The sequence below is a fragment of the Parambassis ranga genome, unplaced genomic scaffold, assembly GCF_900634625.1.
Source record: "Parambassis ranga unplaced genomic scaffold, fParRan2.1 scaffold_22_arrow_ctg1, whole genome shotgun sequence".
Lineage (NCBI taxonomy): Eukaryota > Metazoa > Chordata > Actinopteri > Ambassidae > Parambassis > Parambassis ranga.
In genome coordinates this window covers 1941928-1959314 of record NW_021144778.1, presented here as the reverse complement: position 1 = coordinate 1959314, position 17387 = coordinate 1941928, and the positions used below count along the sequence as shown (strand labels likewise).

At 43.8% G+C, this 17387-nt stretch overlaps 1 non-coding gene across 1 annotated transcript; it reads right to left on the bottom strand.

Moving 5' to 3' along the window:
• Positions 1 to 13173: 13173 nt before the first annotated feature.
• Positions 13174 to 13245, bottom strand: trnap-ugg (transfer RNA proline (anticodon UGG)). Its single transcript has one exon. It is a non-coding gene; the product is annotated as a tRNA-Pro (tRNA).
• Positions 13246 to 17387: the final 4142 nt, after the last annotated feature.

Below are 17387 nucleotides of genomic sequence, written 5' to 3'. Positions count from 1 at the left end.
GAAGCACAACTCAGGTCCAGGGCGAGAAACAACCGGGTGGCGTGGCTGGAGGCCTAGGCAAAAAACAAGGTAAGTCACTGGTCACTTGGAACGGACAGAAAGGTGGCTGGTTGCTTAGTACGAAAATAGCAGTGAAGAACTGGCGCCGAGGAGAAGGGAGGCGGCGCTTAAGTAGCCGGCGGAATGACGGGAAACGGAACCCAGGTGAGAAGAAGCCACGACTCCACCCAGCTGGACCATCGCGCCTGGAAAGAACAAAAACAAGGAAACGAGCAAGAAATGAAAAACACAGGAAGTGCCAGAGGAGCAACTCTCACCACATTACAGATGAGGGCAGGCTTTTAGGTTCTTTTAAAGTATTTATCCAATGCTTCTTAACCCTGATTAACTCAGTTTTAATTATTATCTTGGATGTCCCTTTAATACACACAAGTGCAGTGTTTGACCCATCAATCAAATGGCCATCTTTAAATTATATTTTTAATGAAGATCTTAACTACGTCTGCATATGTCTCTGCAATTGAATCACTGCCCTTTCTCAGGTGAGTAATAAGTAACACAACACAAGGTTTTAGAAAAATAATTCTCTGTTATTTAAGAAAAGGTTAATGCTGGTGAACTAAGAACATGAAAATAAAATTAGAATATTGTTTTGGAGCCTTAAACATCAAATGTCACTTTTTTAAAGAAAAACACTCCAGCTGTTTGGAGGCAAAAACACAATATAACCTTTTTTCTTAACCCTCTAATGAATTCAGAAACTCAGTTTACCAACCTCAAGGTCACTTAAACAAAAGTTGTGGCCCCCACACCTTAATACACTCTATAAAGCAGCAACTTAAATGATTACAGACTGACATATACCGCAGCAGGCCTGATGCGGTGCTTGTGTTCGTGGACGCCCAAAACTTAATGGCCGCTTCACTCTGTGAGCAAAATAAAACAAGCACCTGAGGTGTTCCAGTCCCGTCCTCCAACAGTCACAGGAGCAGGCTCAGCATCAGCATCTCACCACAGACTCCGTCTACTGTCTCTATCCTCTCTTCTTGCCGGAAGAAACTCCCAAGTCCTAGTGGCTCCAACCTCCGTCCGTGTCTCTTCTCTGTCCTCAGGTGGAAAACAGCAGATGAGCTCCTCAAACAGTCGACTGAGTGAGTCCAACTAGAGCTAGAAAAAGTCCCTTCACTTGTCATCAACTGACTTGAATCTATTCTTCCAGGTGGCTAACAGCTAGCTTTAGCATTAGCACCAAACATAAACCGTCTGAACTTCGTGCTGAAAGTCTTCCCGCCTCTCAGTATGCTGCTAGACTTCTTCTCACAGATTGTCCTGTCAACAACCTTAAGACACAAGTTACACACCGTTTTGTGCACTGCTAACTTAGAAATGAAGACAGAAAATCTCTGTGTTACACATGTTTCTCCGACACACCTCTCCTAGTCTGTGTCACACTGTGCTCACGGTCCTGTCACTTGTTATTAACCCCATCTATGCTGGTGGGAACATCTTTCAGCAACATTCTTTAACATAACACAACAAACATGTAACACTTTTTTACCCTTTTAAATCACATTTTAAATGCTTACACATTTAAACTTGAACTGAAATGATCAACACTCATTAAAACATGTGGGGATTTTAAACTGGGTTACAAACAAAACACATTTAGGAATGAAACCTTCTAGATGTAGGCTTCACTCAAGAGATTAAATGATGATGGATTGTGCAAGTACATCTATAACATTAAACTGCAACTCATTAAACAAGACGAAAATATGAATTGACACACTATGAACACAAAGTTAACTAGAAAGCATTTCCTGCAGAAAATGTGAGTTTGGTTGCTGCAGCTGAAGCATTGCTCTGAATGATGTGAAGGATTGCTCTGAATTGCTGGAGAATCTGCAGTCTGAATTTAAGTTGCTGAAACACTTTGAATAGATGAAGCTGTTTTATTGTGAAAAGTAGAAAACCTTTGAACATTAGGAAGTTATGAAACAGAAACTGCTGAAGATGAACAATATGAAGTCACTGACCTTAAAGAATAGCCTGGAAATGCACCATAAAGGTCTGAGGCTGGAATCATATCTAAAGCTAATAAGGACAGGCTGTATGGTTTTAATGTGGAAAAGTATCAGAGTTACCTCCCCCAGAACATTTTGGATGAAGTAGAAGCCATTTCCTGCATTCTGGTGGATTTCAACAGCTATTATACTGACAGAAGTAAAGGGTTAACTCAACAACTATCACTGAGAGATTCAATAACTCCTTATTTATTTTAAGCCATGATGACAAATATAAAACCAACTGAAAATGAAACAGTTCTGTCAGCCTCATGGTGGCACTACACTAACAGGTTATTAGAACAAAATGTTTACATCTGTTACTGTCTACCTCTGTGCCACCATGACTTTAACCACAAAAACCACATTTCTGTTTCACTGTATTCCCAATGAGGCCACCAGCTGCACTGTCAGGTTTTAGAGACTTCACAGAACAGATCAGATTAAACAGATTAGAAACAGATTACCCAAAGCCTCCAAAAAAAGCTGCACAACAGGTAACTTAGTTCACATGAATCTGTGCTGATGTGTCTGCTTGTGTTGATCAGCACACATAATCAGTTCACATGAAGTGACTGAAACACAGAGGGAGGATCAATATAGAAGGAAACCCGCTCCCTGTCTCTCACTCCTGGCCTGCCCTATATGCCATAACGTCTGCTGCACGGTGTGCTTGCAGCTGAATCTCAGACCTCACCTGGCAACAATACATTTTTTTCTGATTGGCTGATTCCTGTTCTCTGCCATAGAAATGACAGATGATTAATAATAAAAAATGTACAAACATAATTCACAAATTATAACCACTGACATTACTAAGCTTAGACAATAGTGTCCTTTCATGTTGTAGAATTGTTTTTGTCATTGCACTGCTCTACTTCTTACAATTATTCAGTATTGTTAAATGTACACATTTCATTTCTTTCAGGCTGAGCAGCTGTAACCTCTCAGAGAGAAGCTGTGAAGCTCTGTCCTCAGTCCTCAGCTCCCAGTCCTCTAGTCTGAGAGAGCTGGACCTGGATAATAATGACCTGCAGGATTCAGGAGTGAAGCAGCTGTCTCACGGATTAGGGGGTCCAGACTGCAGACTGAAGACTCTCAGGTCAGGATCCAGCTTGTTGATCATCAGTTAAATTCTGCTTCATGTCATCTTCATGTTCATGTTGAAGATCTGTTGGATTTTCCTTCTTTCTTCTTGAGTTCATGACATGTTTTGTCCCTCCAGTCTGTCAGGTTGTCTGATCACACAGGAGGGCTGTGCTTCTCTGGCCTCGGCTCTGACCTCCAACCCCTCTTATCTGAGAGAGCTGGACCTGAGCTACAATCATCCAGGAGACTCAGGAGTGGAGCTGCTGTCTGCTTTACTCAACAGTCCAGATTGTAGTCTGAAGACTCTCAGGTACACAGAGACCACAGAGCATGAGTCCTCCTCAGTCTGTCAGTTTAGCTCATATATCCACAGCTGTTGATGGATGGACTGAAACTGCAGAGAAGAAATAATCACTGATCCCTGATGTTCATCTTCCTCCATCATTAAGTGTCCATCATGTTAACTTCACTTTTCTTTATACACGTTCTTCATGTCAAAATACATACAGACTGATTTTCAGTCACACTTAGTGCAGATCAAATACAAAATGATGCCCTACTTATTAATGTCCTCAGCTGTAAGAACCACTGAATTATTTCCACAAACAAATGTTCCTGAAACAATCCATATGTGAAGCTTCAGAGGAGACAACAACACAATGGTAGAAGGAGGAGTTCCTTCAGTCAGAGACAGAGAGCAGGGAGACACTACAATATTATCACTGTAAAAACTACACACAGACATGAGTGAATGTATTTATTTGAAGTGTGTCAGAAACTCTTCCATCCATGACACATGTGAACCAGGCTTGTGTTTGCATATAGAGTGAAAGGAACAAACAGTCAGAGACAGTGTGGCTTGTTTGCTGCTTTGAATAAATGCACAATGCTGAGATCAAACCTACACTGTTGCTGCATGAAGAGGATTTTACAGTAAAGCACTGACAGAGAGCAATATTTCACAGAATGGAGGACATGAATAAACACAGAGCAGATCAGGAGAGACTCTTCTGGAGTCGACACAGATGAGTTTCAGTCTGTTTGTGTGTCTCTGACAAACTGAGGAACTCTGCTTCATGTTGATCAGCAGTTTGGACTCATGTTGGTTAGAAAATCATTCTGACTGTGTTTCTTCCTGCAGGGTGGAGCATGGTGGAGAGCAGAGGTTAAAACCTGGGCTGAGGAAGTGTAAGTTTGACTCAGTATTTCCTCATGTTATTGTGCATGAGTCAGTGTTCTATCAGTCCATCAGAGCTGTTGTAGCGCAGCCTCGGCGGTTGGATTTCTTTGGTGTTTACTGGAGTTTATTACTCCCCAGCAGGAGTTTTAGGTTCCAGCTTTGTCATTGGTTTTCCTTTTTTCTCTTGTTAGGGAGCTTTAGTGTGTTGTAGTGTCTCTGTGTTTGTTTGGGCACTGCTCAGCTCTGAGTTCATGAACTGCAGCCTAACACTGAAACCAGCCTGTGTAGCTGCCGATCTGAGAGTGGGGACGAGTGGGGAGGTGCAGACATGCCGTGTGTGGGTTTCCCCTCAGCCTGGGACATAACAGAGACAACCAAAGCAGACAAAAGACAAAATCCAATAAGAGACCACAAAGGGTTGAAAAGGTCCAAACACAGGAAGAAACAGCTCCACAGTCCAAAAGCAGGCAGGACTCAGACACAAAGAATCTCATCCAAAGGGTCAGACTGGACTGATGGACTGAAGAGTGAAGACACTGAGACACTGAGCTGTGAGCAGCATTATTAGGGTTAGGGTTAGGGCGAGAAACGCCACTGTTTAAGAAAACGAGTTACCACCAAAATAAGTTTCACACGGGGTCTCTGTTTAAAGCTTTTAATCAATTAGTAACAAAACATGTTATCCGAAAACTAGAAGTTTCATATAAACCCTTTTTGGAAAGAAAACACTTTTTTCTGGATTTATAGCGTTTTGGAAGCAATCTCTTCATTTGTTAGGCGGGACATCCGAAACCAGTTAAACAAGCTTTTACTGACAGCTCTGAACAGACCACATTAACTTATCATTCATTTTAGTGCAGCCGCCACAACTTCCATTTCACAAACCATTGTTTAATCTTCAGTTATTATATTTCCTTTTATTTTGCTTTGTGCTTTGGTTTCATTCTGTAACACTGGACTTATTTTTATGAAGGTTTGAACTCTGACAGTGTTTGAACAGGAGAGAAAGGAGTATAAAGTGTGTAGTGAGGGCTTCACAGCCTTAAAGCATCTAGAATAACTGTAAAAAATAAAGCCCATCACTTCACGGATTTCACCTTTTGCGGGTTATTTTTGGAACGTAACCCCGCGATTAACGAGGGACCTCTGATGAGAAGGAAGAGACTGGGCTCTCAGCTGCAGTAAAGGGGGCAGGTCTGGCTCCAACACAGGTTTCAATGTGCAAGATGTCTTGCCCTCACATTCTTCTTCCATTTCCACTTGTCCTGAAACTTCGGCCTTCGCTGTCAACCTTCCTTTTCTTACTCACACTTGCCATTTTAGAAATGGGCAATAAAAAAACACAGATCACTGGCAAAACAGGGTGGTGAGAGTTTGACCATGTTTGCTGCCATCTTGTGGTGAAATGTTAAATATATATAAATAATAATCATTTTTAAAGGTGTGATTTCATCCTGTGGACAACAGTACTGGTGGCATATTATGACATTATTGATTTTATGACAGAGGCTTCGGCCCAGTGAACATATGAACTGGACTTTTGGTCTGTTCTACAGGAAAAACCCTCAATGATAATGCACCAACAATCCCAACCAAAGAAAGGAACATAAGGACAGAAGAACCAAACAGGAAAGAAAATAGAAATAACTATTGTATATATAACCTAGAAAATTCCACAAGACATTTTGAGTGGGCCAATGCACGCTCACCCACACTCTGCTGCCGGTCCGCCCCATTATATACCACCAAACCTCATTCCTGATCACCGGCAGATGTGAAAGATGCCACTGATGACATTTCATGCTTTTACAGTGTTTCTGATTGGTTTTATATAAGGTTTAATAGGCCCCAAGCTTCTCCATTCATTCTGAATGGAGGGATCCTAAAGATGTGGATGTGACTTTGGCTGCTATTTTATGAAGTTTGGTAAAAGACATGAACACGAGGACTCAGTATGATAAAGTCCAACTCCTTATGAGCAGTTTGCAGTTGAAATGAATATTCTGTGTAGAGGCATGCCAGACTGATAGGCTTCCAAAGTTAGCTGGGTTTTGTCAGGGATCTCACCAGTTTCCCATTATTTCCTATGAGGGGGGTTAGGTCAGCTTAAGTGGCTTGCCTGTCAAAACAAAAAGTGGCACAGACATGGGGACTCAATATGTCAGAGGTCTAATGTTCATCTACATTTTACACTTTGAATGAAGGTTCTGTGTGAAAGCATGCCCAAACGCCATGCCTTCAAAGTTTTGACAGTGATTTGATGCCTGTGGGGAGGGTCGATCGCAGTTTTTCTGGATTTTTTCAAACACCGTTTATCCGATCGCTACCAAACCTCAGAGGGTAGTAGTCCTGACCGAGCCGGTCGATTTGATGTATAATTTGTAGGGGTGGCTAGCGCTAGTTAGCTGTGAAATGAATTAGAGGCTTTTATTTTGAAAATCAGTGTGTGTCTGTGTAAGTGTGTGTGTGTGTGTGTGTGTGTGTGTGTGTCTGTGAGTGTAGTTGTGTATGTTCCTGTATGGAGCTTTTGGATGATGCTCTTTATCCAATGATACAGTTGATGCTGCTGTTACGGTTACCATGGAAACGGCTCCCTCAGTTTTCGGCTTCCTGGTTTTGTGACTTTTGCCTTTTTCTCTCTCTCTCTCCCCATTCACCGTCTATGTCGTTCGCCCACTGGTTTTTTGCGATTTACGTGAAAACCGTACGTCGGAACGGAAAGAAAAGTCACAGCACAGGTGTCCCGGTACAGCCGGACGTCCTGTAAAAGTTTCAGGTCGCTCACATTAAAGCTGTGGGACTAGTTCTGCTGAAAATGTGTCCAGAAGAAGGAGAATAATACAGAAGCGGAATAAGTATTTACAATAGTAACAGTGGAACAATATCAGGATAGATCAGGAGGTCTGAGTCTGGTCTTTCAGTCCAGATCCTCCTCCAGACTCTGATGAAGGAGCTTTTGGATGATGCTCTTTATCCAATGATACAGTTGATGCTGCTGTTCTTCTCATGTTCTAAATGTGTCGTCTGTCTTTACTCACATTGCTGCAAATATCCAGTTTGTGTTTGAACACAAAGCTGATAGTTGTGTGTTTGTTCATTCAAACATTAGTGACAAAAAGTCTGATGATAAACTTTGTATGAATGAACAACACATCAGTCAGTAAAGACAGAATGAAGCCATCAGATGTGTCAGATGATAAACTGCAGCTGTGTCTTTTTCTCTCCATCAGATTTCTGTCAACTTGAAGTCGACACAAACTCAGTGCACACAAAGCTCAAACTGTCTGACAACAACAGGAAGGTGACACATGTGAGAGAGAAGCAGCCATATCCTGATCATCCAGACAGATTTGACAGGTGGCCTCAGCTGCTGTGTAGAAATGTTCTGACTGGTCGCTGTTACTGGGAGGTCGAGTGGAGAGGAAGGGTTCATATATCAGTGAGTTACAGAAGAATCAGAAGGAAAGGAGACAGTGATGACTGCTGGTTTGGAAGAAACAATCAGTCCTGGAGTCTGTTCTGCTCTGATCTTGGTTACTCTGTCTATCACAATAACAGAGTAACATCCATCTCCTCCTCCTCTGTCTCTGACAGAGCAGCAGTGTATGTGGACTGTCCTGCTGGCACTCTGTCCTTCTACAGAGTCTCCTCTGACACACTGATCCACCTCCACACCTTCAGCACCACATTCACTCAGCCTCTACATGCTGGGTTCTGGTTGGGTTCTGGTTCCTCAGTGAGTCTGTGCTGTGTGTAGAAGCAGAGTGTGTGGAAGTGACAGCAGCTTCAACTTTGTGCTTTAAATGTTGATGATGTTTCACTTTCATTTGAATCACTGACTGTGATTTCAGGTCAGAACATGTTTTTGTCTTAGAAGCAGTGAAATGAAGAATGTGAAGCTGAATTTATGATCATGAACTTTGACATGTCCTCACAAATGAAACCCTTACATTAAGAAATGCATGATTCCATGTTGTTATGGCTCTGATATTAAAATGTAGTATTATAATAGGAGTTAATGGACCTAAGTGGAAAACACCATTTAAAACTGCTGCAATACAAACACTAATAACTCCAACTCAATATTTTGGATAAACTTTGACATGACAGATATAAAATAATGCCTGAGCCTCCCAACTTGTAACATAACTTGTCTCTCTCTCCCCCCCTCTCCCTCCCTCTCTCCCTCTCTCTCTCTCCCTCCCTCCCCCCCCCCTCTCTCTCTCTCCCTCTCACTCTCTCTCTCCCTGTCTCTCCCTCCCTCCCTCCCTCTCTCTCTCCCTCCCTCCCCCCCTCTCTCTCTCCCTCCCTCCCCCCCTCTCTCTCTCCCTCCCTCTCTCTCTCTCCCTCTTGCTCTCTCCTCTCTCTCCCTCTCTCTCTCTCCCTCTCCCCCCCCTCTCTCCCTCCCTACCTGTTTTCCATTTTTATATTAATTTATGCTTCGACCCCAAGGTTCCCGGTTCGAGTCCCACAAACGCCAAATATTAATGCATTAGATTTGGACTGATTTAAAAAAATGTGTAACTGGACATCACTTTAACACCGATTTTGCCGATTATTAACCTTACGTTACTGATACATTGATATTTTTATGTCTGCATTTGTGGTGTGTGGTGAGATCCATCATCGCCCTCTACACGCCCACACAACAGCATTAAGCAAAGACTTCTCATGTACACAGCACTTAACAGACTCTAATCTCAACACAAAAACACACAGAAAACAATACATTACTCACTTTACCAAACTTTATTTATAGTTGTCACAAGCATTTTACAGAGTAATAAATTATAACAAAAACAATTATTTATAAAAATAGGTCTGGCACAGTGCTGAGGGTATTTGTCCGAGGGGTCATCTATGCCTCTCTCATATTACTTTTTTTGTTTTATGTTGTCCAGCCACTGCTCTTTTGGGACAGTCTCTACTTTCGGGCAGTAGACTGTCCCCTTGTACTGGCTGTGCCCAGTTTCTGCTGTCCTGTACTGTCCACACTTCTTACACGTGTTGTGCAGTACTTCACGCTGCAGTGTACGTGCAGGAGCAGCAGTAGTCACAGGGGCAGGAGAAGGACAGGCTGGGGCAGATGCTGGGGGCACATTTGCATGGGGCAGAGGGTCAGCTGCCACGACTGGGGAGGTCCAGCACCTGCATCAGTACCATACTGTCCTACCTCTTCACCCTCTTGTTGTGCCACTGCACCAGAGTAGTGTGGTTAATGTCCACCAGCTGCATACTAGTCTGCTGCATGACAGCCCCATTACACAGAATAAGCTGCCTTATTTTACGGTAATCCTCCAAGATGTGGTCCCATCTGGAAAATGTGCTTGTCCCCCTTTTCTTGGGACTACGGTGGATAGCACAGAGCCTAATGAAGATCATTTCCACTAGACGACAGCAATCTGGCCAGTGAGCCAGTGGTGCAGTAGTGGTGAGCGCTTGTCGCTCTCCACCCCGGGTGTAAAGTCCTGCCTCTTCTCTGGCGACCTAAACCTGCCTGTATTCAGCCTGCTCTGGTGCCTGGCAGCAAACACCACCCTTTGCTTGCCGTAATCCAGAAGGTTCTGCCACGACACAACAATGGTGCTGACCTGAGAGAGAGCAGAATGACAACACAGGCACATGAGAAAAGAAAATATAAGCGTGGACATGTATGACAGGCACAGAAGCACACACAAACATCTGACCTGCTGACTGGTGAGGGCTAGAGAGGACTGCTTCCTCAGCTCCACCAGATACTCTGCCAAGCTGTCAACTCTGTCTATGCCTGCCACACCAGCATCAACCACAGCCTGGGGGGAAAACAGAGATGAGAAATATAAGAACCCAGAAAGCACAAATCACACAATAATATTTCTTAATAGCAACTAATGTTACTACAAATAAATGTGCTTTGACATACCCAGATGCTGAGGATACACCAGGCTGTGGCATGGAGGTGGTGGTAGCCTCCTCCTCACAGAGGATGAGGACTGGTGGTCCTCCTAGCCACCAAGCTAGGCTTTAATGCAGCAGAGTGCACCCCACCAAAGGGAGATTTAGTGAACAGGAGAGGAGCAGGACACTGAGTGGCAGGCTGGTAAAGCAACATTACATGATGTAACAGACACAGCATTTGATGTTATCTGTGTGTATTGAAGCAACTGTCACTCATTAAACTGCATGATGCTATATAATAATGTCCATAGTAAGTAACAGGCTAACACTTTACCTTCTCATAGAGGTCATGCCACCTCTGCTGCCTAGGAGCTGGCCTGCAGCCTCCAGCAGGGCAAACACCTGAGCTGGCAGCCTGCTCATCCACTCATCTTCTCCCATAGCCGTGTGGTTATTGCTCATCTAAAGATACTGACAACAATTAAAAACGCTGAGCATGCAATAATGAACAACGCGCTGTGACGCCGCTGCACTAAATAAACAGTTAATATGCGAATACATACGCGTCCACAGCGATCGTGTAATATAAAGAACACGTGCTCCTGGTTTTCAAATAATGTACGGAAGCGCTGAACTGAATTATGTTTTCTTTATGTCACTATAACGTGATCTTATCACGTTATAACAAGCTAGCGGCTCATCGCGTCCTGTCATGCTATAACGGGATGAGCCGCTGTTTTACAACGTGACAGCGTCTTATCACGTTATAACGATACAAGACGCTATTGTAAACCGCACGTTTGCAGTATTTACTTACTGTTTAGACGCGTCGAATCCTTCGTCGTAGACGACCGACTGACTGGAAGCGGTTGCTATGGACTCGCTACGTCATCCAATGTAGAATGGAAATGCGCGCCGCCATTGGCGCTGTCGAGCGTCGTCGCGCCGCGCGATTGGATGAAATCCAATCTTACATTGGACGGCGGCGTACGCGATAGGCCGAGGAGATTGGAATTGGACAGACTGTCGTGAGCCAGGTAGCGCCATGCTAATCCATTGTGCTCTGCACGCGTGGGTTCGAATCCCATCCTCGTCGTTTCATATTTTAAGGTCCTGACACAGGATCATCACTTGATGGTGTCATAAACATTCCAACTTAAGACAGTAATACTGGTGTAGCTGGTTTACAGAGAGAAGCAAGAAAACAACAGTCAGCATCATCGTCCATAAAAACACATGACAATAACAGAGAGTTTATGATCAGTGCTCCCCCTGCTGGTTAGGACATATGATGACATTTTAAATGTACCAGTCAAAAGTCACTCAGTGGTTTGTCTTTGTTTTTATGACTTTCTACATTGTAGCTTCATCCTGAAGACATCAGAGCTATGAAGGAACACATGTGGAATGACGCAGTGAACAAACAGTGTTAAACCAAGCAGAATATGTTTGATGTTTGACATTCTTCCAAGCAGCCAGCTTTTGCTTTGATGACAGCTTTGCACACTCTTTGCATTCTCTCAATCTGAACTGAACCACCAATGCTGTGCAATGCTGACATCTAGTGGTGGAATCGCAGGCTGCAGCCTCCTCGTTCCAAAATCAATCCCTCCTCCCCATAAAGTCAAAAGTTCTAAATGTGAGTCATTAAATGAGAGGTTCCAGCAGAAACGTCCAAACATCTGAAGAGAAGCTGAGAAGCCTGAGATACAGGGGCTGCAAGCTGTGCTTCAACTGTTCCTGTTTAGACAATAAGAACAGATCATCACTGTCTTTTAAAATGTTCTGATCAAATCACATTAGTTTGTATATTTATATTACACACAGAGCTGTTGTTTCAGTCACATTCATTTGTTATGTGTACAGTGGGTGCAGGAAGTATTCAGACCCCCTTAAATGTTTCACTTTGTTATATTGCAGCCATTTGCTAAAATCATTGAAGTTCATTTTTCCTCATTAATGTCCACACAGCTCCCCATACTGACAGAAACACACAGAGTTGTTGACATGTTTGCAGATGTATTAAAAAGACAAAGTGAAATATGACATGGTCCTAAGTATCAGAGCCTTTGCTGTGACTCTCATATATTGAACTCAGGTGTGTCCATTTCTTCTGATCGTCCTTCAGATGGTTCTAACCTTCATCTGAGTCCAGCTGTCTTTGATGATACTGATTGGACTTGATGAGGACAGACCATTGACAGTAAAAACTATGGACAGAGCCTCCGTGACGTCACCCGTTTGTTTCTGAAGAGCCGTTTTGAGTCTCAGTGGGAGGTTCCAGGACGTGATGACCGCCACCATGTTGGCAGCGTCACGTCAACCAAAACTCCGAATATGGACAAAGAGGGGGAGCTCGAGCGGGGTTTAGGGGGGCGGGCGATCGTGGAAGCAGGAAACTCACGCTGTGATACGTCAACTGTCTGTCACTCAAGCGGCAACGCCCATAATTAGGCGTAATTTTAAGTCCGAATACAATTGAAACGAGTGAGTTGTAAAAAAATTCACCCTCCCTACAATTGACACTAGAAGATAACCTATCATCTGAGACCACAGCGATTTTTTGTACCAGGCCGTAAACATGTTCTTTTCTGCTGTGAAATCGGCCATTTTAACATGGGAGTCTATGGGAAATTACTCGCTTTTGGAGCCAACCCCCAGCTGTTGCAGCGTGAATTACAAGTTTTGACACTTCCGCATGGGCTTCCACTTTGAGCCCCGAAGGTTGCCGCTTGGGACAGACACACACCTGTCTGTATAAGACCTTACAGCTCACAGAGCAGGTCACATACTGGGTGATGACGTCCTCCTGCAGGTGTTACTGTGGAACAACTGCTCTGGATTGGGATGAGTCTGAATAGAATAGAACTTTGTTAGCTTTGCAAAGCTGTGTGGTAGTTTAGAGAGGAACTGTAAAGAGTCAACAACAAGGAGTTGTCTCCAATGAAATAAAGTTACACATCAGGGCTCGTCCGGGATTTGAACCCGGGACCTCTCACACCCAAAGCGAGAATCATACCCCTAGACCAACGAGCCACATGTGACTTCTTGCTTTTCATGTTTCAGTTGGTGGAAGAACAACACAAAGCACATGTTTTTCTTAGTTTGACATTGGTTAAGATATGTACAAAGATTTCTGGTTAGGAATATATAGTGTTGCTCCTGAAGAGGGACTTGAACCCTGGGCCCTCAGATTAAAAGTCTGATTTCCTGCAAGATCCACCCACAGAGATCCTGAACACATAAAACTCAGATTCCCAACCAGAATAGTAGCAGAACTGAAGACACCACTTGGAGGAGTGTCTTCAAAAACCAATCCTTGAGTCCAATGTACCAACCAGCACACAGTAAGTGAAACAGGCATGTCCACGCTTCAACAATGAAAACACAGATTGGCCGTATGGGGATCGAGCTAATCGGTCGAGCCCTATTGATTAAATGATGTTATGATGTTATTCGGGAATTCTGCCTATCATTCCGGAATACTGATGTCTATACTGGAATGCTACTGTTTATTCTGGATTTCTGCATTTCATTCCAAAATTTTGTCTTTCATTATGGACTGCTTTTCATTCTGGAATGGTGTCTTTCATTCCGCAAATCTGCTTTTCATTCTGTTAGCTGACTTTTGTCCTGGAATGTTGCCTTCCATTTTGGAACGCACGCTTCCATGACATCACAGGCCGCTGTTGGGTTAGGGGTTTAATCCCAGAATTTTGTCTACCATTCCAGGATCCTGCCTATCATTCTGGAGTGGGTGGATGGATGTCTATTCCAGGATGCTCTCATTCTAGATTTCTGCCTTTCATTTGGGAATGCTTTCTTCCATTCTGGGATGCTTTTCATTCCAGAATGATGTCTTGCTGACTTCTGTTCCACTATACAGTGTTATTCGGGAATTCTGCCTATCATTCCAGAATACTGATGTCTATTCTGGAATGCTGCCACTTATTCTGGATTACTGCCTTTCATTCCGGAAATTTGAATTTCATTCTGGAATGCTTTTCATTCCGAAATGCTGCCTTTCATTCTGCAAGTCTGCTTTTCGTCCAAGGCGCTGTGTTAAGGTTGCAGTCTCCACTGCAGGACAATCCTGAGACAGAAACTGGTACACCCAAAGGATAAAACTCCCAGGGAGAAACACAGCAATATCATATATGCAGTCCAGTGCAGTGAGGAATGCTCTGATCTGTACATTGGAGAAACTAAACAACCACTCCACAGAAGAATGGCTCAGCACAGGAGAGCCACCTCCTCAGGACAAGACTCAGCTGTTCACCTCCACCTCAAAGACAAAGGACACTCCTTTGAGGACAACAATGTTCACATTTTAGACAGAGAGGAAGTCAAGGAAGCCATCTATGTTAAGCTGGTAAAACCTTCTCGAGGTGGTGGCCTCATCTTTCTACCACATACAAAGCAGTTATTTCATCCATTCCCAGGAAGTTTCACTCCAAGTCACATGCTAACAGCAAGAACAATGGGCTGTCTACCAGCAGTCTCATAGTCGTTAGCCAGTCATTAGACACACCTGGCACAGGCAGCCAGATCATCACAGGTAACTATGGAAACATTTAGTGCTATTGTTTGTGAGTTTTATCCAGACCACCCACTGAGGTCTGCAACCACATATAAACCATGTTTCCCCACCAACAGATCAACAACTGATGAAGCTGCTTGGATGAGCAGCGAAACCTCTTCAGGAAAACTCTACAAGTCCAGACGCCTTACTTCAATCTTCTCTACAAACATGCCAAAGCAAACAGTTTTTACCAACAATGTTACACACTGAGTTTTGAAGGTCTTAACCACTAGTCTGGAATGTTTACGACATGTGTGAAAAATTGTAATTCACGTGTGTTATTACCCATAGACTCCCATGTTAAAATGTCCAACTTCACAGCAGAAATGAACATGTTTACAGCCTGGTACAAAAAAACATTCTGGTCTCAAATGATAGGTTCTCTTCTAGTGTCAATTGTATGGGGGATGAATTTTTTTTTACAAATCACTTGTTTTAATTCAAAGTCAGCTTTATTGTCAAATCTGCTATATGTGCTGGACATACAGAGAATTGAAATTGCGTTACTCTTCACTCCATATATAACATGTAACTAAAAACTTGTGTAAGTGTAAAAAAATGTACCTACAATGAGGCACACACAAAATACAAGGCACAAAAATGAAGGCACAATGCAGTAAGAGTGCAGAAGATGTATAGTGCAAGACAGTGCAGTTGGCATAATGTAAACAGTCCAGGAATGGTTTAAGTTATAGCAGCTTATATGAGACTGGATGACATGACTAGGGTGCAAGAGAATGCACAGGGTAAAGTGGCTGGTGCACAGAGTTCCTAACTTGGGGGGGTTCTTTTGTAGAGGGAAGGGGGAGAAAGTGGGGCACAGCAGGGAGAGAGTTCAGCTTCCTGACAGCCTGGTGGATGAAGCTGTCCCTCAGTCTGCTGGTCCTGGCCCGGAGGCTGCGCAGTCTCTTTCCTGATGGCAGCAGACTAAAGAAGCGGTGTAAAGGGTGGGTTGGGTCTCCTGTGATGCGGAGGGCCTTTCGGATGAGACGGCTGGAGGGAGGGGAGAGGGACGCTGATGATCCTCTCAGCTATGAGCAGCACTATGCAATGAAGCGTCTTCCTGCAGGTGGTGGTGCAGGCTCCGTACCACAGTGATGCAGCTGGACAGGATGCTCTCAACAGCCCCTCTGTAGAAGGTGCACAGGATGGAGGGAGGGGCTCTGGCTCTTTTGAGCTTGCGGAGGAAGTAGAGGCGCTGCTGTGCCTTCTTGGTCAGGGATGCAGTGTTGTTAGTCCAGGAGAGGTCCTCAGTGATGTGCACACCCAAGAACCCCGTCGATGGTCAGAGGGGTGTGCTGACTGTGTGCTCTCCTGTAGTCCACAACCATCTCCTTTGTCTTCTCCACATTCAGGGAGAGGTTGTGGTCTCTGCACCACTCGGCCAGAAGGTGCACCTCATTCCTGTAGACGCCTTGCTTCAATCTTCTCTACGTATGATGACCTGGATGACTGAGAATCTTCATCAACATCTTCCTGTAGTTTGTTTCATCTCCACCAGAGATGAGACCCACCACAGTTGTGTCGTCCACAAACTTCACAAAGATGTTGGAGTTGTGTATCTTTGAAGAAGAACTTGTTTCTGTCACAGCTTTTGCCTTAAACATAAGCATCTTGTTTGAAGACAAACTTTGACAAACATTGAAGGCCAGTTTTTGTAGTAGTTGTTTGGTTTCTCCATTGTACAGAACAGAGCATGCCGCACTGCACTGGACTGCATATATCCAGGGGTGGCAGTAAAAAGCAGCTTCCCTGAGGGGAAACTCAGTGATGCTGTAACCTCTGTTATGCTGACTTTTTAAAAAAAAATACTAAATTTAATAATCCCAGAAGGGAAATTGCTTAAAGCTGCTGCCAAGCAGTGTCATACAATGACCAGCACTGGAGGCAATGTGGGTCAAGGACACACAACCCTGCTCTACCACTGAGCCACTGCTGATGTTGCCTTCCCTTCTGGACTGCTGACTTGCCAGAATACTGACTGTTACTCCTGAATTCTACGTATAATTCCGGAATTCTGTTGACTATTCTGGAATGCTGCTGCTTATTCCGGATTTCTGCCTTTCATTCTAGGACAAACAAATGAACTGCTTTGTGGCTCTGTGGCACAATGGATAGCGCAGGCTTTATAATTGTGAATTATAAGACAGCTACTGTAATATCTGGTCATTATTTTTCAAACTAGCATGTACACTTATCTTTTACTGCTATATTTCACACTGCCTTAATTTTCCAGGTGTTTCATCGGGTCCCAAGGGCAGCCAGACCTGTTCGACTCCATTCAAGAAAACTCTACAAGTCCTTGCCTTGCTTCAATCATCTCTATGATTATGACCTGGATGACTGAGACTCTTCATCAGCATACACCAGTGTGTTGCCAACAAAGCCTGTGTGATGGCTGAGACCACCATCCAGCTGCCTGAGGTGAACACAGCAATGCTGGCATGACGGTGAGTAAATCATGAAGTATGTGAACCATGTCAGCTGTATTTGTGGAATATATTGCTTCTGTAAAACTTTTGTTGTTGTTGTTTTTTTCAGGTACAACAAGCAGAGTCGGGCTCGGGAGACCGAGGTGCTTCAGCAAGCCATTGAG